Source organism: Tamandua tetradactyla, chromosome 25 (assembly GCF_023851605.1).
Source record: "Tamandua tetradactyla isolate mTamTet1 chromosome 25, mTamTet1.pri, whole genome shotgun sequence".
In the NCBI taxonomy this organism is placed as follows: domain Eukaryota; kingdom Metazoa; phylum Chordata; class Mammalia; order Pilosa; family Myrmecophagidae; genus Tamandua; species Tamandua tetradactyla.
Window position 1 is genome coordinate 27,031,359 of NC_135351.1, and position 24,269 is coordinate 27,055,627.

General features: G+C 36.1%; 1 long non-coding RNA gene across 2 annotated transcripts in view; it reads right to left on the bottom strand.

Annotated features, from left to right (window-relative positions):
• LOC143669153 (uncharacterized) overlaps window positions 1-24,269 on the bottom strand; it is a 96,331-nt gene that overhangs the window by 33,660 nt on the left and 38,402 nt on the right. Inside the window, exons 3-5 of one of the 2 annotated variants that reach the window (XR_013168753.1) lie at window positions 9,374-9,633; window positions 8,166-8,267; window positions 6,167-6,249 (exon numbers count right to left, since the gene is read on the bottom strand). This is a non-coding gene — a long non-coding RNA (uncharacterized LOC143669153). The remainder of the gene's footprint in view (window positions 1-6,166; window positions 6,250-8,165; window positions 8,268-9,373; window positions 9,634-24,269) is intronic. The other variant, XR_013168754.1, reaches the window with a different exon arrangement.

The following is a 24,269-nucleotide window of genomic DNA, read 5'->3' on the forward strand; positions in this document are numbered from 1 at the left end:
CCTTTTAACAGGTTTAGGAGTCCTTGCTGTTAAGCTAATCGCCATTGTATCAACATGGCAGAAAAAGTTATAGCCAGAACTTGCTCAATAAAACCAGTATGCTATAATCGCAAGAACATCCTCTATAATTGAGTCTATTCACAGATTCCAAAGACTAAGACATAACCTTTAAGGAACATTTAAATAAAGTAACCAGTGATATTAACTCAAATGGAAAAGTCCAATCTTTACCTTTGTTCTATTTACCTCTTAGTGACTGATTCCTTTAGGTTTCCAACCTGTTTAAATGCAATTTATACTTGGATACAGCCTTACTGAATCTGAGAATGGTACCACTATGACTTACTATTAAATATGACTTAAGAAGGTGAGTTGCTCAAACTCCACCTACAAAAATACAGCCCCAGTCACTAAAGAATGGGGAAAAAAAAATTAGCCTCAGATACTTCCAAGCTGATCCCATAAACAGAGGCAAAATGGGTCATCCCTCAACATCATAGACACTGGCCAAAGCTAAAAGCTAAGGATGAAGATGCAATGAAGTGGGCAAACCACATCTCAATGAGCTTTTGTGAAAAGTTCCACAATATATTCAAAAGAGAAGGACTCTCTTTGTTATTGTCACTGGTTTCTGAGATGAACAGCAGTAAGCGTGGGGTTTTTTCTTTTTAAATTTTCTGTTATGTGAAAAGCTGACATTTTTTTTTTAAGTTGCTCTCTTTACTATTAAGATAGTGTTTTACCCTTCCAGCTATTAACTGGGAATTTTTAGTTCAGTAACATTAATGGTCTGTTCACAACAGAGGAATAAAAAGAAAACACAGAAATTTTCATTATTTCTCTTAGAAGCTTGGCATAGAAAATGAACCATTTCAAAAGAGTGGTCATTAGAAATATGAGCTAGGAGGTACACAGTACCCAAAATAGTTGAAAGCAATGGCAAAGATATCTTAACTTTTCTAACAACTTCTAGAATCATAAATTGGATATAAAGAGGCACAAGACAAAATGTGAATTTTTCAGATCGTAAAACTTAAGAAGAAAAAATATTTCTCTGTAAAGCCAGTGCTGAAAATTGATACTTGATCAAAACCTACATTCCTGGAATTAAGACACTTCTAGAACAAGTGCATAGAGTGGGAGTAGTAGAATCATTTTAAATACTAGTTTCCATTTCATGATTTAAAATAAAATTGAAACAATTTTCCCGTTTACATGTTATCTTCCAATCCTTATCCATAGGCATATGTATATTAAATAATTACACAAGCCGATTTTATTTGTGCTTTTTAAATATTTTATACCATATATCAGTTCACAATCCTGCATTGCTTTCGTAAGTATTGTTTTAATGGTTGCACAAAATTTTGTCATGCTGATATATGATAATTTATATAGCCATTCTAGAAATTGATATATTGTAGCTTGTATAATATTCTAGAAATGGGGAATCTTTTGAGTTGTGAATGATATATTTCAAATGCAGGAAAGAATAAAAATTTGTGCTTGTTTTAGAGGCTTTTCAATATGCACATAGGGTTTAGAAGGAGAATAGGTTTTCTTGGAGGCCAGAACAAACTTCACTGAAAAATCTGTTGTAACAAGTCTTAGAGAGGTCCCATAAATGCCAGGAGGTTGTATTCCCCCTGTGTTTCTGTAGCTGAATTTTTCTCAAGGACACTGGCATGACTTAAGTTTTTAAAAGTTTCACTGTATACAATCTATTACTAATGTTAAAATCAGAAACTTTGAGAACTGTTTTTTTTAAGCAAATAAGAACAGATTTAAGATGATCTTTTAGTGATGCCTCAAAAACTGCATTCCAGTCTGCAAGTTGAATGGGAAAGAAAAGCATAGGTATACTCATAATAATGGGGCACATATGAATGTCATTTCATGCCCACTACTAACAAAAAAATAATAAGCTTGCAGATTTTAGGCAATGTCCTGCAATATCTTCGATTTTTGCTCTAATGGTGAACTGAATGGTGTCTCATAGGATTTTAAGTTTCCTAGTGAGGGCAGAAGTATCTGCTGTGCTTTACTCTGCATAGTCACTCTGAACTCCCATGGTTGCCACAATGAGAGCTGTAAGCAATGAGCACTTTCAGGTATTCACCAGAATTTCAACTATTTTCAGGTAAGGATGGGATAAAGAAATGCAGGAGGTGGGTGGGGAGATGCCATTAAAAACAAAGAGTTCTTTCTAACAATGCCCAGATTTCTCTCTCTCTCATGGCTGTTTGTAGATTAAAAAACAAAACAAACAAGCAAAAAAACCATGAACTTAAGAAAAAACTATTATGAGACATTGTTTCTTGAAATTGGTAAAACAAGGGAATCATATGGGCAATTGTTTTTTTGTGTGGTATTTTTTTATATACCAATGCCTGGGTCCCCAACACAGATTCAGACTTAATTGGGCTGGAATCTGACCTGGGCATTTAGATTTTTAGAAGCTCCCAGGGATTCTATCGTGCAGTAAATTTCAAAAGCCACTGATACCAAGGACCAATAAGATAGAAGCAGCTACCAGGACCGCATCACTGATCTTTAACAACTAAGGTGCTTTCCTGCTTCAAGATTTGCAGTCAAATTAATGCTTTTGAATCTGAAGCTGTAACTCTTGGAATGAAAAACTTTGTAACTTTGGGGAAAGTACAAAGTTCAGCATAATCTTTTTAAATTCAGTAGCCAATGGGGAAGACTGCCATTTTAGAAACTGGTTACTTGAGATACCAAAAATTGGTTTTAAATTTGAAAATTTGACTTAGTTTCTTTATATTTTCTCTGATTTCTCATTGCGCTTATTTCTCATTGCTCTCATGATACAAAACGTACTGCCATATTTAGTTTTTTGCTCTGAATTCCAACAGAATCTGGCAAAGAAATTGAAGACTCTGTTTTAAAAAATGTCTACACTTTGAAAATAAGGCAAAAGGAGGGCTGCATGCTCTTTTAGTGTCATACTAGAGCATGAGCTAATCGATTCGTCCATGGATTATTTAGTTATGTAGGGCAACAGGTCAGTGTTTACTTGCCATATGCTATTTATTAGAGCTAAAATTTTCTGACGTTACATATAAATTTATAGACTTTTGTCCAATACAGATGCAAATTATTTCTGTCCAGTAGAAAGGTTATGGCTCTATTGCCCTATAAGTCAACCAGTTTGTAACTTAGTAAACTTACCTCAACTTACTTCAATATATCTTTCCTGAGAAATTCACTCTTCCTTTCATTGTCTTTTGAACCAGCTTCACTGTTATACTGCTTTCCTCAAGCAGTAAATAAGTAAGTCTTTGTCACATGTTTACTGTATATTTGTATGAATATAGATCCATACAAGAATTAGATTTTTGGAAAATTGTACTTTCACGGTCATATAGCAGTGCCTTTTTTCTACAATCTCTTCTCTCCCTACAACTTTTCCAACTCACTATGAATATCAGTATTATTTGAGCCATGGTTATATAGGGAGTTAAAATACAATAGACAGCAGAAAGTTGAAAATTTAATGAAAAGGAAAGATATAACTGTATCTCTAACTGCTCTAAAATTTTAGTACAGGCACAACTCAGATGGGCAGAAATTTTATTTTTATACTGAATTCAACTTTTTCACAAACTTCTACTTCTTCTCTAAAACATTTAATCTTAACACTTCAAGGTAACTTCCATCACCCTTCTAAAACATGCCTCTTCCCTTACCACTAAAAAAGTTATATTGTCTTCTAAGCTGCAAGACCATTTTGTTCAGCTGCCTTTATTAACCCCACCTATGAAGTATAGGACTTCTGACCCTGCAGAGCCCAGAGTTGCAGGGATGAGAAACAAAAGGTCCTTATGAGACATTGGGAATCATGATCAGTGAGGTCAATCCTACTTCTGCCCCTCGTTCTGAGACCCGTATATTCTACCATTATGGAAATAGAACATATAGAAGTCTCTCATTCAATGAATACACCCAATTTTATGGAGGATGGCACTCACATCCCTTACAGAGTATCATCACTAAGCTAGCATTTCAGCTGCACATGCAGCAGACTATACCTATACTCTGTTAGGCCGGTAGCTTTGGGGTGTTGATACAACCAATGGATCTGACACAACCAATGGATCCGTCACCTGATTCACTATAAAGCAATTTCCTGGGTTGAATGCCATGAGGTATGGGATTCCGAGTCTGAAGGTCAGGCATTCTGCAAAATGTTTGCTTAAGGCCTGTGTACAAGTAAGGAAAACCCATCCCAGATGAGATTTCTTCTACTGAGTACAAACTATTGGCCCTTCTAGGATGAAGTTCCCAACATAGTCAATTTCCCACAAGTGGTCAGTTGTTCTTCATGAGGCCTACTTCCATCCCAGGGTCTCAGTTTGGTGTCTGCTGCTGGCACATTCGACATTAAGAGGCAACAGAAGGTAGATCAACATTAGTAAGTGGAATTCATGCTTTGGTCCATACACAGCCTTCATCTCTGCCACCATGACCACTTTGTACATACAGAACAATTAGTCTCTGATCTTCTAATCATTGTCCTACTAGGCCCCTGACCAGCTATGCTGGCCTTTGGTCATTTCTCAGGAATATATTTATATATTCTCACTGAAGGTTTCTCATTCCACACAAAGAGGATTACCAAGGGCACTGCACAAAGCTTCATGCCATGTTTCTTTGCCACTGACTTTCAATCTGAGTAGTGTTCAACAGAGCATAAGTGAGGTCTCAGTCCCCTAAGCATACCACACAAACATTCCTTAGGGCAATAAGCCAGTCTTTCATTCTTTTTAATGACACACAGGCTTATATTCCTTTCCCCATTCTGAGGAGTGTTCTTTCCTGAGCTCTTTGCTCCTCCTAGACCACTCCCCCCACAAGTAATATAACATTTATTTACAAAATACTCAGAGATCCCTTAATTCCACATTACTACTTCTTTCTGCCCAGTTAAAATAACTGCAACAAGAAATTTCAAAGCCCGGCTGCCATTTTTAAATTGAGTAGGAAGGAGAAGAAGGGGACATATAGAAAAAACTAAACCAGATCAATGTTTTAATAAATTATTCTACCACCATGAAAATATCAAAGACAAATATCTAATGCAAGCACTGTATTTAGGATGTCAAAACTTCTTTTCCAGAAGATATTTCATGTCAGGACTATAAAGCAATAGAAAAGGAAACATTTTAACTCTGCCAGAGAATTTCATTTTATTATATTCCACTTCATTTTTGTGGTAGAATTTTCCTCGATTAAAAGCTTCTCACACAAAATAGGAATCAACATATGATTTAAACTGGTAACCAGTTCATGTAAACAAGATTATTAACAAGCAAACATTTCATATAGTCAAATTTACCTCTGAAGTATTATAAAGTTAGTTTTTATCAGAGTAAAATTTGCAAATCATTCATTTTTCTGAGTTACTCCTATTGAGCACTTAAACTTTTTCAGTTAAGCACCTCATTAGTAAAATACTGGGCCCACACTCCTTAATTTTTACATTTATTCATACATTATGTATATTAAACTTTGTCATTCTTATTTTTTATTAAAAAGTACAAATAGAAATTCTAATGTTTCCTTCTCATATTCCAATAGACCCCAATACACTGCCAGGATTCACACATTCATTTGGAGAACAGAGATTTAGAGTAGGAGTTGCAAACTACTAGTCTAGATGCCAACTCTAGCATGCCATCTGTTTTTATAAATGAAGTTTAATTGGCACTCAGCCGTACTCATTCTTTATGCATTGTCTCAGGCCAATTTTGTCCTACAATGGCAGAGTTAAATATTTGTGGCACAGATCATAGCCTGACAAACCATAAAATAGTTACTCTACAGCCCTTTACAGAAAAAGTTTGCTGATATCTTATCCAAAGAATTCAAACACTTGTGAAATAACATGAGACTAACCATAACTTCCTTAAATTGAGTGAAACAAAAGCTATACAATTCAGTTAATCATTAAACACTTAATGGTATGTATGTATACACACACACACACACACACTTATATGATTTAGCTTAATGACTGGTTGACTTCCCAGCTGCAAAAACCTATATATTGTCATTTATAAATGATATGTATATTTGATTTGCTATTATATGGACAAGAAGGTAATGCAATATAGTTAAAAGAACACAGGACTCAAGTAAATACCTGCTTTGTACTCTGATTCCCTCACTGAGAGCTCTAGCATCTTAAGGAACTCATTTAATTTCTCAGAGTCTTGGTTTCCTCATCTGTAAAATAAGGATAAAACTCTACTTCACATGAGCATTATAAGATAGTGAAAGTTAATAAATCTTTATGAAACTATAAATTTATATGAATACAAAGTATAATTATCATTATATGATTTTATATTTGATTGAAATAATTAGATCTTTTGACATCATATCTAAAGCAAGAATTATACATCTTCATCAGAACAGTGTCATCTACCTCTTCTCACCAGTAGAAGAGCAGTAATTATATATAAAATGCTGTTAGAAACCATAAAAGATAATATATGATTTGTGTCATTTATATGTTTTATATATGTACATATATTTATATATACATCTTTGTATATGTATGAATTCATATATATACATAAATTTTACTCTATATGATGCTAGTTTCTGAAACTTTAAGACATCAACTAGTAAATTGAAAACCAAATGGTAAAAATTGAAAGTAAAAGTGATGATGTGCTGTTTTGTATGGTTCTATTTTGCTTAATTTTAAAGTATTAGATGTAAATTTGAAGTAGTTACATCAAAAATGAGTAAAAGAAGCCACTTAAATAGACAGGATTGTTATCTGTGTGACAATGAATTATTTCTTATCACAGAATACTCTGTTCCAATTAGGTCCAAACAGGAAAGAGTATGGGTGAAGTTATATTAAAAGGATGCGTGGGTAGTTAAAGAGAAAACATGTTCAAAGGAAAAGACATTAAAATTAAAATAAGGCTTTTAGAAAATTTTAAGATAAGAAATAAAACTTTGATCAAGAGAAAAAGAAAAGGGGTAGATGCACTTGCATGACACTGAGCTTTATGTGCTATTAATAGACAATGTTAATAGTGTACGTTTTGAATATGCATAAGCCTGATTTTAAAAATTTAAAGAGAATCTTTTGAACAAATGTGCAATTTTGAATATAAAAGAGAATGTTTGGGCATAGTTGTTGGACCGGTTTGAAAGGATGTATGTACCCTAGAAAAGCCATATTTTAATCCTAATCCCATTTTGTAAAGGCAGCTGTTTCTTCTAATCCTTATTCAGTACTGTATGTTTGAAACTGTAATTAGATCATCTCCCTAGAAGTGTGGCTCAATCAAGAGTAGTTGTTAAACTGGATTAGGTGGAGACTGTCTCCATCTGCTCTAGGTGGGTTGTGATAACTTGACTGGAATCCTAAAAAAGAGGAAACATTTTGGAGAAAGTGGGAGATTCTGAGAGAGCAGAGAATGAAATAGCCATGAGAAGCAGAGCATCCACCAGTCAGCAACCTTTGGAGATGAAGAAGGAAAATGCCTCCCAGGGAGCTTCATGAAACAGGAAGCCAGGAGAGAAAGCTAGCAGATGACGCTGCGTTTGCCACATGCCTTACCAGATGAGAGAGAAACCCTGACTGTGTTTGCCATGTACCTTCACACTTGAGAGAGTAATCCTGAATTTCATCGGCCTTCTTGAACCAAGGTATCTTTCCCTGGATGCCTTAGATTGGGCATTTCTATAGACTGGTTTTAATTGGGACATTTTATTGGCCTTAGAACTGTAAACTTGCAACTTATTAAATTCCCCTTTTGTAAAAACCACTCCATTTCTGGTATATTATATTCCGGCAGCTAGCAAACTAGAACAGTTGTACAGTGAGAATTTTTTCCCCATGAAATCCTGTTAAGTATAAGCAAGATTTTTGGTGGAGAAAATTAATTAATTAAATCAAAACAAGAGATTGGGCATGGAAATTTAAAAGCATATTTCAAAAATCAAATTTTATTTGCAACCAGTTACAGACACAGAAAAGTTAAAAGTGTTTGAGGAAAGTGAAGTCAGAAGGCAAGAAGCAATATTTGAAGTAAATAAACAGAAGATGAACAATAGAGAGAAACAAAAACATCCCAGATCCTCTCAGTCCCACCATTAGCAGGGCCCAGCACATCTACCTTCATAGCATTGAGGGTCCTAAGTCCATCTTCCAATATACTGGCTTCTGCAAGTGAAAGGCAGGCAAAGGATGGCCTCTGGCCAGACACCATATGTGAGACCTGGGGTGTGTGAGCAGAATAGAGGTGAAATGGAGTAGGTTTAACAAGGGTTTCTAAGGCAATCAAAATAAACTACTCAACAGTGGCCAAAGCAATCATTCTCTTTTCATTATGGAAAGACACCACTTAGAGAAACATAATGTGATTATCTACTAAAAAAGGGAATATAAAATTGATTCATTGAGTTAGATCTCTACAACTTTTATAAATTGGAACAAGACAGAGATGGGGGGGAGTGAGAAATGAATGAAATTCAAATATGGGTCATTGAAAAACAAGAGCCATTGGAATATGAAGAGGGAAGGATAGGGAGGAAAGAAATGAGAAATAAAAGAGAGATGGAAAGAGAGAAAGAGGCAGAGACAGAGAGAAAGATGCAGCAGGCAAAATGGAGAATAAGATGAATAACTGAAAGTTTAAACATGTGCTTCATCTTGTTATTCATAAATGAAGGAGAGAGAAATGTCATATGGTTGGAAATATAATTTCTTAAGGGGCAAAGTGAAATATTAAAAGATTTTCCCATTGCAAATAAGGCAATTAAAACTATTCAATTTGACAAAGCACTGGACCCAGTTGAATTACACCATAATTCAGGAGGAAAAAAAACAGCAGCAAGGGAAATAGAGAAGCCTTTGGCGAAACCCTTTGATAGCTCAATAAGAAATGAATAAAGGGAGCAGTCGTATCTGAGTTACTAATAAGCATCCTTAGGTTTTGCCAAAGAAAATTATTAAAAAGATAGTGTACCCAACTTCAATTACTAGGCACAAGAATGAAGATTAACCCAAATGGATGCATCTGTGATTTTCCTAAGAGAACTGATTTGAATTTAGGAATTTAAGATTTATTTTTATTCAGATTTCAGGAAAAGTACTTACAATTTTACTAACAAGTCACCTAGCAATAATAAAAGCTCAATAATAAAGAACTCCAAATCACCCTGAACACCATGTCTAACAGCATTATTTCACAAGCTGATAAATAGCCAGCAAACACAAATCACATTATTATAAAACTCGGAGGATTTTTACAGAAACAGCTCATAACAATTAACACAACTAGTATATTTTTCATGGAGTACAATAAAAGTTTTAATCCTACACCTTGACAGTACACGTAGATCACGCTTCTTTCACCCTTGCCCACTGATCCTCGTTTTGCTTTGAGTATTCTGTGTCACTCCTTGAGATGCTGGAAGGACACAGCCTTGGCCCCATCCTAACCATGTCACTGCATTTGCCACTGAATACAACTCAACATTTAGAGCAAAATGTCCTCTATGTTACTCTCTCCAATAGCTCTTTCTTTGCTTTTCTTCTTCTGTGGGTTTGGCATCACTCAGATCTCAAGTCTCTCTTGCATCCTAATATGGAAAGGATGACAATTTTAGAAGTATGAATGTGTGTAACTGCTGCATTGTTGTCGGAATTTTTATTACTCAAAAAAAGCAGAACACCCTAAGTGAAATACAGACAGCAATATGATGCCAGCCTACTACCAAGTAAAAGGGGGTATAAAAGTATAAATCTAAAAGAGTAGAATAAGTTAAGTTAATGATACCTACCAAATAATTCAGTGAAGTCACAAACACAAAGAAAATGTGACCAATAGTCCCTTCCTTCAAATCAGAACTATCTTAAAAAAATGGTGCCATCTGAAGTAAGGAATGTCCAAAGAAGAATGACGCCTTATATAGAGAAAATACATGGATTACGTTGGACACCTGTAATGCTTCATCCTATTCTAAGAGTCAAAGGTTCTCTGACATTCTTATTTAAAGTCAAAGTCATGTTCAGACACCATGTACGAACAATTATCACTATGTTCTTCACTTTGATAACTTTTACCAATAACCTGAATAGATGCTTGAAGTCCTCAAAGAAAACTTCAAACCTCTCTTTACCTTTTAGAACTCCCAAGTAACAGAGCAGGGGGCTGAATTTCACCTCTAGAAAGGACTGTACATATAATACTCTAGCATTTATATATTAACAAGGACAATCAAGGAGATATTGTACAACATTCCTTGACAATATTATTATATTATGTTTTTAAATATACAACTCACACCTGATTGGCATAAATGGGAAACTGAATATTTCTTCTAATTTGCCTCAAACAAGAACAAAGATGTGTTGTCCACATTGGATTAAATTATGCTGCAATAATCAACAACCCCAAAATTTCAATGGCTTAAACCTAAGAAAGGATGTATCTCTTATCTACACAAAGTCTACTGCAGTGCTGTGTGACTCTCCAGGGTAATAGACTCCCATGCAGTAACTCAGAGACCTAGGATGACAATGGAACTCCCATTCTCTAGCTTCTCCATTGGTAATACACAGCTTCTTCAGTTGGGGTTGCAGGAAAAAAAGCTGAAAGATTGTGCAGCAGCTCTTCTCTGTTTAAGCCCATAAGTAAAAGATATCACTTCTACCTCTCATCCTCTGGACATGTGTACCTATATAGCACCAAATAACTGCAAGAAGCCTGGATGAATGAATGGAATATTGGGTGGATCACTAGTCTCTGTCACAATAAAATAAAGGAAAAAGAAGAATAAGGAAATTAACATAAGTTTCACGAAACAAATAGCCATCTAGTTGTAGCAATCTTATTGGGAAGCTGATGGAGGCCGCCATGAAGTGTCTAGAAAATATTTAATATTCTCCATAGTAATAACAACAAGAATAGTAGCTAACATTTATTAATTACTCGCAATGTACCATTTATGGTTCTAAGTGTTTTGCCTGTATTAATTCATTTCTTCATTACAACAATCATGTGACAAAAGTAATATTATTACCCACATTTTACCAATAAGAAACATGAAGCAGAGAGGTCAAGAAACTTGATTAAGTTTACTTGGCTATCAAGATCCAGATCCAAGATTTGAAGCCAGACAATCTAGTTCCTGAGTCTATTCTCTCCAACATCCATGCCGAGATTGAAAAAAAAAATGAACTTGAACTACACTGAGTACTCTATTAGGTTTTTTTCTTTCTTTCTTATCTCATGTAGAAATTGAGATGTGTTAGAAATATTATGGATTTAGAATAGAAGTGTTGGGTTCCACTCCTAACTTCACCAGAGATAGATGTAGTATTGAACAAAACACAGGGCTTTATCAAGCCCTCTTCCCCAAATGAGAAGGGACTTAATACTTGGACTGGCTTCTTATCTGTAATAGCAAAATAATAAATGTGGACATCAATTTATAAACTCTGAAGCTCTAGCAAATGATGACTCAGGTATAGAAGCACAAAACAATATAGGGATATCAAATGTGCAAATATATGGAGACCAGCAATGCTCAGGAAAAGGAACTTTCACCTATGGTTTTAGTTCATTCATATCTCAGTGACAAAATACATACTTAAACATGTCAACAGGGGCTCAGAATAAACATTCCCAAAGGGAAGTGTCCATTAGTATTTACTCACTTTTTCTTAATCTCCTTTACCTGAACCCAGAGTACTATGAGCCTAAAAAAAAAAAAAATTTAAAACTGAATTTACTGCCTAACCACTCATGGCCCCTCATCAGGATAATCTGGTTTTAATCGACATTAATTTTACATAAGTTACATAAATCTTGTACAAAGCAGTGTTTCAGTAGTGTTAAAAAGCTTCAAAAAATTAAGAAAAACACACACATGCACTTATTCTTTTAGAAAATCAAGCCAAATAAGGCCACCATTCCTCATACCAGTTATCCTGCATTATCACTAAAACTCAGAACTTCTGGGCTTCCTTTCTCTCATTTGCATTCATTTCTGTGCTTTATCATTTGGACCTAACCTTCTTCCAATCCTCTGCTCCCCAAACTTTTCACCTTCTCTCCTAGAACTCTCATTCTGTAGCAAATATATACCCCCACAACCTCATTTTTTTCACTGAATATCCATTCCACTTTCTTCCCATAATGAGATCTGGCTTCCCTTTTCAAATACATACCTCCTTCTTTACCTGTATCCTACATTCTTATAGTTCCAGAGGTAGAATCACAGCCTTTCTTTTCTCAAGTGGTACTTACCCACTCATTAGAAAACTCGTGTTCCTTAGAGAGACTCATCGCCTCACTACAGCATATTCTATTCTTCCTGCTTGTTGACAATTCCAGCCTGTTTTTATGACTTTAGCAGAAGGTGCATAATCTTACCTGGATTCCTGTTATCCTCCTGGGTAAACTTAACATCCACATGGACAACACCCTAGCCAAGTGATTCTTTGACCACATATTTCGCAATGGACTTCATCTGTCTTCCATCACAACCATCATCTTCCATGGTTACATACTGGATTACATTAGCCCCTGGCCTGATCCACCTCTGAAAGCTTAGTTACATATCCTAATCACTGTCTACAACTGCATTTTTACATGCTGCCTTACTCATATGCTCCCAGGAAACCCGTGCATCAGAGTAGTCTACAGGTCCTTTACCTCTTGACTTTCATCCTGTATTTATGTTCTTTCCTTTCAGACCATCCACTGTGGTCTATCACTTTAATCATCCTACTGACAATATGTTATCTTCATTATCTGGTTATTTTTCTGTCCCACCTGCTAACTCTAAATCAATCCAACTGCTCACTGTTTCCACTTGTACACCATACTGCTGACCCCTTCTAGAAGAAAAACAACCAACATACAGAACCAAGCTGTTTTTTGTTTGTTTCTACAAACCCAAAGATTTCAACCCCAGTTGGGCATTAGTATCTCTGTGATCTTATTTTCTTAGTCAGCTTCCTCTATCATTCTCCACAAAAGCTGTCTACAACTTCAGCAAACCCTTTATTCTATAACCCCTATCCAGACTTCCAGTAGATGACATGACCTCCTAATTCATAAAGAAGGTAAAGTAATCAGACAAGAATCCCCTCAAATCCTGACACCAAACCTTCACATAAACTCATCTTTTCCTCCCCTTCTCTTCTTAGAGTGGAAGAAGTATTGCTGCCCCTGCCCCAGATCCCACCACATACAAGGCTGATGTCTCCATCTCTTCTCAGAATCTCACTTCTTAGATTCTCACAGACTTAACTCCATCATTTATCCACTTTGTTATTTTTCTATACTGTCAACCTTTCCATTACTAAATTGTTTCTTACCATTAACATTCAGTCCTGCTTCGGCATCTCCCTCTACTTCATTTTGCCCTCCAGTTGTTATCCTAATCCCCCTCATCTCTCTCAAAATTAATCTTCTTTAAATAATATCTCCACTTCCAGCTTACTATTTTTTCCTCCTTCTAATACAATATGGCTTTTGCCTCATCATCCCACTGTAATTGCTTTTGTTTATATCACACCCACACACACCCACAAACACATACACACACAACTTGTTGATGAATATGATTATGGATGATTTCTGTTTACTTATCTGTAATACCTGGCACTTGAGAATATTCCTTCTTCCTTAAAAGTTCTCTTCTTATTACTTCCATGATATTACATTCTCTTGGTTCCCTTCCTTCCTCTTTGCTTTCCCTACTCAATCAGCTTTTCAGACTTAGCTTATGTTGCCCATTCTGTATTCTTTCATGTCCCTCAGGATTCCATCTTCTCCTTCAGCTTCCCCCATCCTGAACACTCTCAGTAGATAACTTCAGGTACACAGGTGCCTTCAGATACCAACTGCTGACTGATGATTCCAAAATCTATCCTTGTAGTCCAAATCATTCTTTGAGGCTCCAGATAGTTTCTCTTGGGAGATCCACAGGAACCTCACAGTTAACATCTCAATATTTGAGCTTTTACCATGTGCCTTTTCTTGTGCTTTATGTTTGCAATACAGAGCTAGAAGATAAGGAGCCTGCCACTTCAAACTCCTTTGGGAAACATACTTTGATCAAATCCAGAAGTAATGTATCATCCAAGTTGGCATAATATCTTCTTATATAAGGTTTGCATTTGAGATATCACTTGACCATAATTATATTCTTGATTTTAAAATGCTAAAAAAACATATGAATCTATTTGTTAAATATATTAGCAATTTACAAATAGCCTTTCTTAAATGGAAATTTTCAATAGGAAAGATTTAACTGTTAGACAGTCATAAGTAGGTGCAAATATGGCCCAATGCTGGATGTTGAACTATAATCTTAAAATGTATAGGAGCAGGTACACAGGTGGTTCAGTGGTAGAATGCACGTGTTTCATGCAGGAGACCCGGGTTCAATTCCCAGACCACGTACCAAAAAAAAAAAAAAATTATAGGAGCTCTTGAGATGGATCAGACATACATGTTTTTGTTTCTTTACCTAGATAGAGTATTTACAACTGACGACTCACCTCCTTTTAGAGTTTTACCTCTGCCGATATTGATTTAATCTGCCATTTGCTACCAGAATTAATATATTGACATTTTAAATCTAAATCTGAGTTGATTTACAAAGATGCTGCATCACCAAGCAAAATGAATATCTCTGGGCCTCTTCCTCTGCTACTTCCCCATTCCACCTCTTCATATTTTTCTCCGGATGCAACAGTTTTAGGGTCAAGAGGTTCCCAGACCTGGGACTTTCTTCAAAATTCCATCCCAGAATAAATCAAAGCTAACCGTGAGGGAGACAATGTATACCTTAAGCTATCTACCAGTGGCCCATTTTATAATCATTATCCTAGAAGTTCCTTTTATCTTAGAGGTTCTTTTTTATCCCCTAACAAAATTTTCATAATCATTATCCTAGAAGTTCCTTTTATCTTAGAGGTTCTTTTTTATCCCCTAACAAAATTTTCATTTTATGGCTCTCCTTAACTATCACCTTGAAAGAATCTGATAAACTAATGCACAAAAGGTAATAGTAACTGAATGAACCTCATCCAAAAGAGCACTAGTAATAACTGTCAATTACTGAGTGCCTAAATTCACTGAGTACACTGAGCTACATACTCTACACATAGCATCTCATTCAATGCTTCACAGTAACCCTGCAATGTAGGTAACAGTTCTTTAAGAGTTGAAGAAACTGATACTCAGCAAAGTTGGGAAACTACTCAAAGTTCTCTATGAGAGTGCTAGGATTCTAATCCATATATATCTGAATCCCAAACATGGGCTATCTCTTCTATTAACAGAGAACATTTTCCTAAAAAGTTTGAATTTCTAATAGAAATTCAAGACTGTTTGAAGAGATTTTTTTCTTCTTTTGGTATAGAGGAAGTTATGTCTCAATAACAAGCACACTGCCTCTATGAAATGTCAAGGCAAATAATTTCTTTCTCTTCTTTGAATCATGAAAGATAAATTATTTTCTCCCAAAATCATGTATGAAAATTAAATGATGGCATTCATAAATAAGACATTTATATAGATTAGGTGTTACCAGAAGCAGGAACCACAAAACAGTGCACAGACTTTCTTGTCCACCTCTCCACGGGCCATCACACATTCATCTCTGCTCTCAGTAGTTAAGTACTCAGCCAGAGACAGTCCCTGGTGTGGTCTGTGACAGAGAATGGTCTATCTTCTGCCACAGGGGGTTCATGTTGAGATGGACTTGTTTCAACAAAGCATCTCAGAAGGAATTCTGAAGTCCAAGCAGGCAGTTATTATGCAAACATTTCAATTGCCTCATAAAATTCCAGTGAAAAGTACTATATCATTTCCTGAAACCACTGAAAAAGAACCCTCAAAAATGTAGTTTTACAGGGACATTTCCAGCAGTATTTTTCTTATTTTTAATTGCTAGATGAGAAGAAAAAGAGTAAAAATAAAAATACATATTTGATTAGTTAGCTATATATTTGAATGTTTTCCCCTCAAGGACTGTCTGACTAGAATGAATTGTATACAAAGTTGGTCTCAGAAAGAGTATTTAATGGATAGCAATTGGCTAATAAGCATTACAACAGCTAGTGTGTATATATGCATATTCCGGCATATGTAGATTATATATAATTGCAGTGATATATTATTAATTATAAAGTATATTAATAAATGATTTAAATATAATAATTGTGCTATTACATTTAGCTAAACATTATTGTCACCAGACAGCGAAAACAAATATTAGAGAGGTGATAAAGGAAAGATCAAACTGAGACTTAATCCTGTATGTATTCAAAAGGATTGAAACAGAAAGAAAAAGAATCACTTTCTCACTATGTGACTTTTGTTAGTGTTGTAACCTTGCACTATCTAAAGTCATTATCCCAAACATCAGTGGTAGATGAAAAATATGACATGAAGATAAGAGTTCAAGAGCTAATTAGTCACACTAAGAATTACAGGGAAATAAAACTTTGCCAGATCTAAAATAGAGTTGTGTGAGCCAGAACAGAAGTACTCTAGCTATATGGCAGAGACAGAACAGATGGGATGGGGTAATCATGGCTCTTCAAAAGAATAGGTGGGAATAGAGCTAAGTGGTCTAGTATAAACGAGAAAAAGAAAGAGAGGCATTACAGACATGAAAAATGTGAGTTAAGTTAAAGAGAGCAATCACACATGCTAAAAGGAAACCTGTCTCACCAGAGCTGAAAGACTAGTGTGATATCCTGGAGAGTACAGAGAAAACTGGTGGGATCATCACTGATGTGCTTTATAGAGAGGACAGTGTGATCAATTGAATGCAGTTTTGGAAAGACAACAAAGGTTTATTAGCACATATGTTTCTAGCACTTTAAAGATCTTCTTTTACTTAACCCTCAAAATTGCCCTGTGGGGAAGACAGATATATCAAGGTTGTGTAAATGAGAAAACTGAGATTTAGTGTAGTAGACGGAATAATGGGCCCAATAGATGTCTGCATTCTAATCCCTGGAAACTATGAACTATATGACAAATGACACTTTGCAACAATAATTAAGGTATCAGATCCTAAACTAGGGAGAGGATTCTGGATTATCCAGATGACCCAATCTAATCACAGTACTTAAACACAGAACTTTCTCGAAATGGAAGTTTAAGAGAGAAGCAGCAGATATCAGAGAGATACCAAACAGAGTAGGATTTGACAGGCTTTGTTAGCTCTGAGATCAGGGGTCCATGTGCAAGGACTGGAGAGAAGCTTCTAGTTGGTAAGGAAAATCTCAGTCCTACAACCACAAGGAACTGGATTCTATCAACCACCTAAATGAGCCTGGAAACCAATTCATTCCAGCATGTTCTAGTAAGAGCCTAGCAAGCCAACATATTGATTTCAGTCTTCTCAAACCCAGAGAAGAGAAATCAGCTCAGCCAGCCCAGACTTCTGAGCTACAGAACTGTGAGATAGTAAATTTGCATTGTTTTATGCTGGTAAACTTCTATAATTTGTTACAGTAGCAATGGAAAACTAATGCCCTTAGGTTATGCAACTTGCCCAATATCATGTAACTGGTAACAGGTCAAACTGTGGCTCAAATGCAGGCAAAAAAACCCCCCAAATGCCATGTGTTTAACTGTTATGCTGTATGTTTCCTAGGAAAATAAGATGGTGCAAGCCACATTTAAGGTGCAGAAGCCAATTTGTCACAGGATACAGGGCTGATTGGAAAAGCAGGAGCCAAATAGGAAAGAGTCAAACTGTTATATTTCAGTCCTTAAAGTAAGAGTACCAGCTTCTCTCCCTTTTGAGCTTTCCCTCAATAGGTGGTAATTTTTTTAAGTGATCTTTTTTTCCTGATGAGCTAAACAGATGTTTTAAAATTATAAAATTAATTTTAGAGTGTCTGAGTCTACTTGTGCTTCAATGAGGAATGATGATACTTGCAAATTTTCACTCCAAGAACAGGCAGATATAGAAGAGTAGGGATATATTCTCTTTAGAATAAAAATGAAATTCATCATGTAAAGTTACAATAATAATCATGACTGAATCAAAATGCTTAAACAACAGTGACTGCTTTTAAAACATTTTAAACCTATGAATTCTTTCTAGTTGAGAGAATATTTCAAGTCCATTTAATGCAGTTCACAATCACTGTGATGTAGATATCATCCCAATTTACTACTAAGAGAAAGACTCAAAAAGGTGGCTGGGGATGGAAGTGGGACTTCAAAGAAGGTTTCTAACTTCTAGACCCCATTTTCTTTCTATGGCATCAAGCTATACCACTGAGGAAAATAAAATAAGATTGATAAATGACTCCAAAGGGTTGTCTTGAAAGTCAAATGAAACTTCATGAGGAAACAGGTTGTGTCAAAGTCAACCTGTCAACAAACTTGACCTTAAACTGGTCTCTTTCAGTGATTACCAAGGTGAATTCCTGCTCTGGCATCTGTTGTTTTGCAGTGCTATTCATAATTCCAGGACCACACAACATGGTTCACATTTGGTTCTGCTGTATTCTTAGAATCCAATTCCCATTAAAAATCCCTTAAAACCTATGTGCATCTTAATAGTGAAATACATTAAAGGCAGTGAACAAGAATAGTGTAAAAGAAGCAGACCTGAATTGGGGATGTCTTTTGATTTTTAAATCTTGATCCCTCCTCAAATTTTGCACACATCTGAACAGAGCCAGCACTTATTCAGAAACCACGGCTCTCAAGTGAACCATAGCATGCGTTTCCAATAAAGATCTTTTGAAGCAGCTGTTTAGTGGAGTGTGTTTATCCTTTCCTGGGGCTTCTTGCTAAGGGTAAGAGAAATGGTATGGACAGATGAAATAAATGCTGCATTGGCACTTCTGAAATGTGCTGAACTGCAGCAGATAAAAAAGGAACTCAATTGTTAGAATCAACTCTCTTAGGAAAATATAGCTCCCAGGGCTGGCAAGTGGAGAGAATCATAAAAGTTAGGCAAGAGAAACTCTCCTAGCCAAATAAACAGTGGCATTTGATATATATGTATACATATGTTCTGTGGGGTTTTGCTACATGGAAATGGAATAAGTTCTCATAAAGTATTGCCATCTTAGCAACTGGCATACAGGAAGGGAACCAAGGAGATTGAAATTCCTGGATAACTGAATTGGGTCAGATGCATCATTAATTAGCAGACAAGGGAGCAGGGGTCTCACAGCCCAGAAGAAAAAAGGAGTCACTCTGAGCTTGTCAGCTTACCCTGGGGCCATCCAATCTTTCCAGTTTTCTCCTGTGAATGGTTCCCTACACTAGTGGTCCTCAGACTTCTGGGTCTCAGGCCTTTACACTCTTAAAAATTATTGAACTTCTCCAATGGGCTTTGATTTTTGTGGGCTATATAAACTTATGCTTAGTATTAGAAATTAAAATATTATAAAACATGTATTAATTCATTTAAAAATAACAATACTAAACCCATTATATGCTAACAAAAAAGCATGTTTATGAAAAATAATTGTATTTACCTAAACAAAAAATAGAAATGAGAGGGGTAACACTGGTGTAGCAAATCACTTTAAGACTAACAGAAAACAGCCAGATTTTCATATCTGCTTCTACATTAAGTCTGACGTAATGTCATATTTCAGGTAGCCTCTGGAAAACTCCACTGTACACTCATGAGACAATGAGAGTGAAAAAGACAAATGATGCCTTCATATTATTATGAAAATAGTTATGACCTCATAGACCCTCAGAAGCATCTTGTGAACCCCAGGTTTCCCTGGACTACACATGAAAGACCATTGCCCTACACTTTACCTCAGACTGAAGGTGATAATCACATAAAGCAGGTATGTACCCTCTTTTCAGTTATCTGATTCAGTCAAAAATGCTTTAGCAAATTTGAAAACAGAGAGTTGCATTTGACTATGTTTCAAATTAAAATTTCTTCAAACCTCGGCTCCTTTATTTACCAAATGAGTAGCCACAAGGAAGTTTCTAAGCCTTAGTTTCATTATCTATAAAAGGATCTAAAGCAGCTTCCACATTGGGCTGCTGTAGGGATAAGCTTATGGGAATATAAATCACTTACCCCCAAGTAAACACTTGAAATGTCAACTTTATTAATATTAAAAATTCCAGAAGTTTCAACTTAGACCTGGCTGGGAGGAAAGAACAGCTAATACTGTAACCTCTCCTCAATCCTCAGGGATACCTGGGGAGTTTACTCTTGGTTGAATCTTCCCTGCTATATTAATGCAAGAAATTTTCAGAATACTTACACCAGGTCCAAGATAAATGAGAATCCAGCCAAGGGCTATGTGCTGATCCAAGCATCTTTACTCATTGTTACAACTGTTTATCAAGTAATAAGAAACTGGCATTGGTAATACGCAGTTGCACTGGAGAATGGGAACTAGTCATGTGACCCTGATGGGACTGCATAACAAAGGAAATAACAGTGAAGGATCTGAGCTGGTGTCCATATACCCTAACTTTTATCTCATGTGGTCACTCATGTTGGAATGTGGAGTTACTGGGATATCAGAAATTGTAACTGGGAGTTAAGAGACATGCTATGCTTTTACTAAACATTTTAAGCTGTGGCAGAGGTCCTGTGTCCTTTGCTAACACTAGGTAATGATACTAAGTGAATTTATTGCTTCTTATGAGTTTGAATGTCAGCCCAAGCCAAGAGCTCTACTGTCACTCCTGCAGAGTGAGTGTTGCAAGACCGTACTTTTGGGTTTGTTTGTTGCTTTGCTTAACTGACTCTGGGTTGGACCAAGAATAAACAAAAAATGATGTTAATTCATGAATTCCTTCTGGATCTCCAAAGCAAATTGTTCCATGTTAGAGTTCCAGAAAGTTATAGCTAGAAAGGGCCTAGTAATCTTGTCAACCTTTCATTCATTAAGCAAATTCTTATTCTACTATGTGCCATGCATTCTTCTAACCCTGGAAAGTCAGCAATGAATAAAGCAGAAGAAGCCCCTGCTCTTATTAAGTTTAAATTCTAGAGGCAAAGGGAATCAGAAAATAAACAACAACAATTCAATATACACTCAGGTAGCACCAAGTGCTATAACTAAAAAAAAAGGGCAATGTATTAGAGTTACTATTGGGTTGGGAGTTATCCTATAAGGTCCTAGGGATTGCTCAAGGTTATGTATAGCTAGTTATCAAGAATGTGCAAAAAGAAGTAAGGTTGATAATTATTCAGGACTTTGGTTAGTGCAGATGGCTTTTCTGATTATTAGAAAATCACTGAAAGTAATTTCCATTACATTGTTTGGCTCCAAATTATTTCACTTGACTTTTCTCATAGAACCAGCTCATCAAGTAAGTGAACCACACTTCAAGTTGCCTAAAATTCTTTGTAAAAACAAAAGCCAAGACACAGATAAATATTTTATATCCTGAATATTATATTTGATTCATGGCAAGGAAAAAGGTCTTACTACATAGACCTATATGTACGCAAAATCAGCCCAGAAAACAGAGCTAGCTGTATCAATATTGATATAGACAACAGTACAGATACACAGACATATTTGGCCAACAAAGAAAATAAAATTTGTCTTCAGTATCTCTGACAATTACTTCCATTACTAATACCACCTCCCACAGCTGTCCAAGAAAACTCTTATCACACACAGAAAACTTCATTTTTGTATTTTTAATCTTGTAAGATAGCATAACATCCACACAGGAAATGGCACAGTTGACTCTATAAATTTTTACAAAACAAACACTCCAATGTAACTAGCACTTAGACTGTGAAACAGAATCCTATTACCAGTATCCCCAGAAGCCCTCTTTGTGCCTTCTTTTAGAAAATTTCACTTTCAAAAGGTAAACAATATCCTGACTTCTAACAGCCTAGATTGCCTGTTTTGTACTTTATATAAACAGAATCATAGAGCATATACTCTTTTGTACCTGACTTCTTTAGCTCAATATTTTGTTAATGACATTCATTCATATCGCAGTATGAATGTAGATCAATCCTTTTCATTGTTGTAAACACACGTCCCATTGTGGAATATGCCACAACTTATTCATCCAGTCTATTGACAGGCATTTGGATACCATTCAGTTTGGGCATATTACAAATAGTGCTGCTATGAACACTCATGTCTTTGGTGAATGTGTATCCACACACACATATACATATACACACACTTATATGTTTCGGCCATAGGGTATACTTATGTTCATCCTTGGCAGATACTGCCAAACAGTTTCTAAAGCAGTTTTTCCAGTCTACACTTTCACCAACAGGATATGAGACTTCCAGAAAAATCTCATCTCATTTTTTCCAATTCAAACGAGAGGCTATCATCTACTATTTACTCAGGGCCATATTCTTCACTATTGAATCTGTTAAGCCAATTCAATGTTTACTTTTTTTTTTTTTTTTTTTTTTTTTTAAAGAGGGAGGAAGGGAAGGAAAGACAGAGAGAAGGAAGGAAGGAAGGAAGAAAGGGAAACATCTTTAAACATTTTCTTGTTTTATTGTATTTTGTTTGTTTGTTTGTTTTTTACATGGGCTGGGGCCGGGAATCGAACCGAGGTCCTCCGGCATGGCAGGCAAGCACTTTGCCCGCTGAGCCACCGCGGCCCGCCCCAATGTTTACTTTTTAATGGTGATGATACCCATCACATTTATCGTTCTAGGAGTATTGATATCCTGCTACAGAGATGGAAATACTGGATTTGCCAGGTCTTAACCCAGAAACGGTTCTCAAAAAAATAAGATGCCAAATATTAATCAAGCCAGGATGAGAAGAGGGTTCTAAGGTTCTATTTCCTAAATCATATGTCCAGATCTCCTACCACTCTGCAGACAAATGTAAGCCATACTTAGGTACTTGGCATCAGGTCAGAGCCACTGCACTAGAGCTATGAGTCTAGTCTGGAGCCTTGCTACTCAAACAGTGGTCCTCAGACCAATGGTACCTGAACCCTTGTTAACAACCCAGAATCTCAGTATGCCACTGCAAACCTACCACATCAGAATCTTCATTTCAACAAGATCCTCAAGCGATTGGTATGCATATTTTAAGAGGCACCACTGTAGAGTTCTATAAGGAAGAGCCAGATGCCACATTTCACTGACAGTGAATTAGACCTTGTGGGACAGTACTCAGCCTAGACACAAACTCCTATAAAAAGTCTGTCTGCCCATTCTTCAGGCCATATTGGACCTCAAAGAAAAGATCGTAGTTTACTTGGAGAATAGACACAGTAGAAATTTTAATTCGTTGTCAATGCTGTAGACAACATTTATACAAAATGTTCTAGAATTACAAAGAAGAAAGCTACTAATTCTGTTTGCAGTGATAGACAAATGTTTCAGAGAGAAGTAGAATTATAGCCTGGTCTGGAACTATATGGCTCTCAATTACTAGCCAGAAAAATGGTGATCCAAAATAAGGGAGAGAAAAAAAATTAGTCTGAGAAGTTTCCTTAATATATTTCTGGTCTTTACTTCCTGTCCCTTTTCTCCAGTTCTGTAGCTATCTCTTCCACATAGTATTAATGTCAGTTCCTCTTTCCTCCTCAATTTCTCCTGTAGATATGCATCCTTGCCTATATACTTCCAATGACTGCTCATCCTGAATGTCTTTGTTACTTTCGTGAACAGAGGGCAGCAGATGCAAAGGCTGTGCACTGCTCAACTCCAAGGGAAAATATTCGCAGAACAGATAATAATACAAAAGGCAGCCTCTGGAGTTATGCTCTGTGACAGTCCAGAAACAGCCAAGCCAAGTCTTGCTCTCAATACCTCAAGAACACAAATTAGAGGAATGAATTATCTTATTTATGCTATTGAATACTCCCTCAATAAATGCTCTGTTTCTCTGATGTCTGTTATTTCCTCCCCAAATTTCTGAAACTGACATTTCTGGCCCCCTACTAACCCCTATCTTCTACTGAATAAAAGCAAGTATAGTCCAGATTTTCAAAGGCTCAGTCCACAACACTTTTCTCCTATAATACTCAATACTCTTAGCTGAGGAACCCTAAATCTCTCTGGATCTTCATTTGTGCTCTCTCAATCTCCAGTTCTATATTAGCAAATGTCTACAGGACATTTATTTGTCTCAAAATAACTCTTTTCACACACACACAACTCCACTAAATAAGCTCCCTTAAACATTTCCCCTACCTTTTAGTAGCTGAGTCTCAAAAACTTAGAGTTACCATTCGCTCATTCTTCTACTTCAGCTGGTTCATTAAAAAACAAAATCT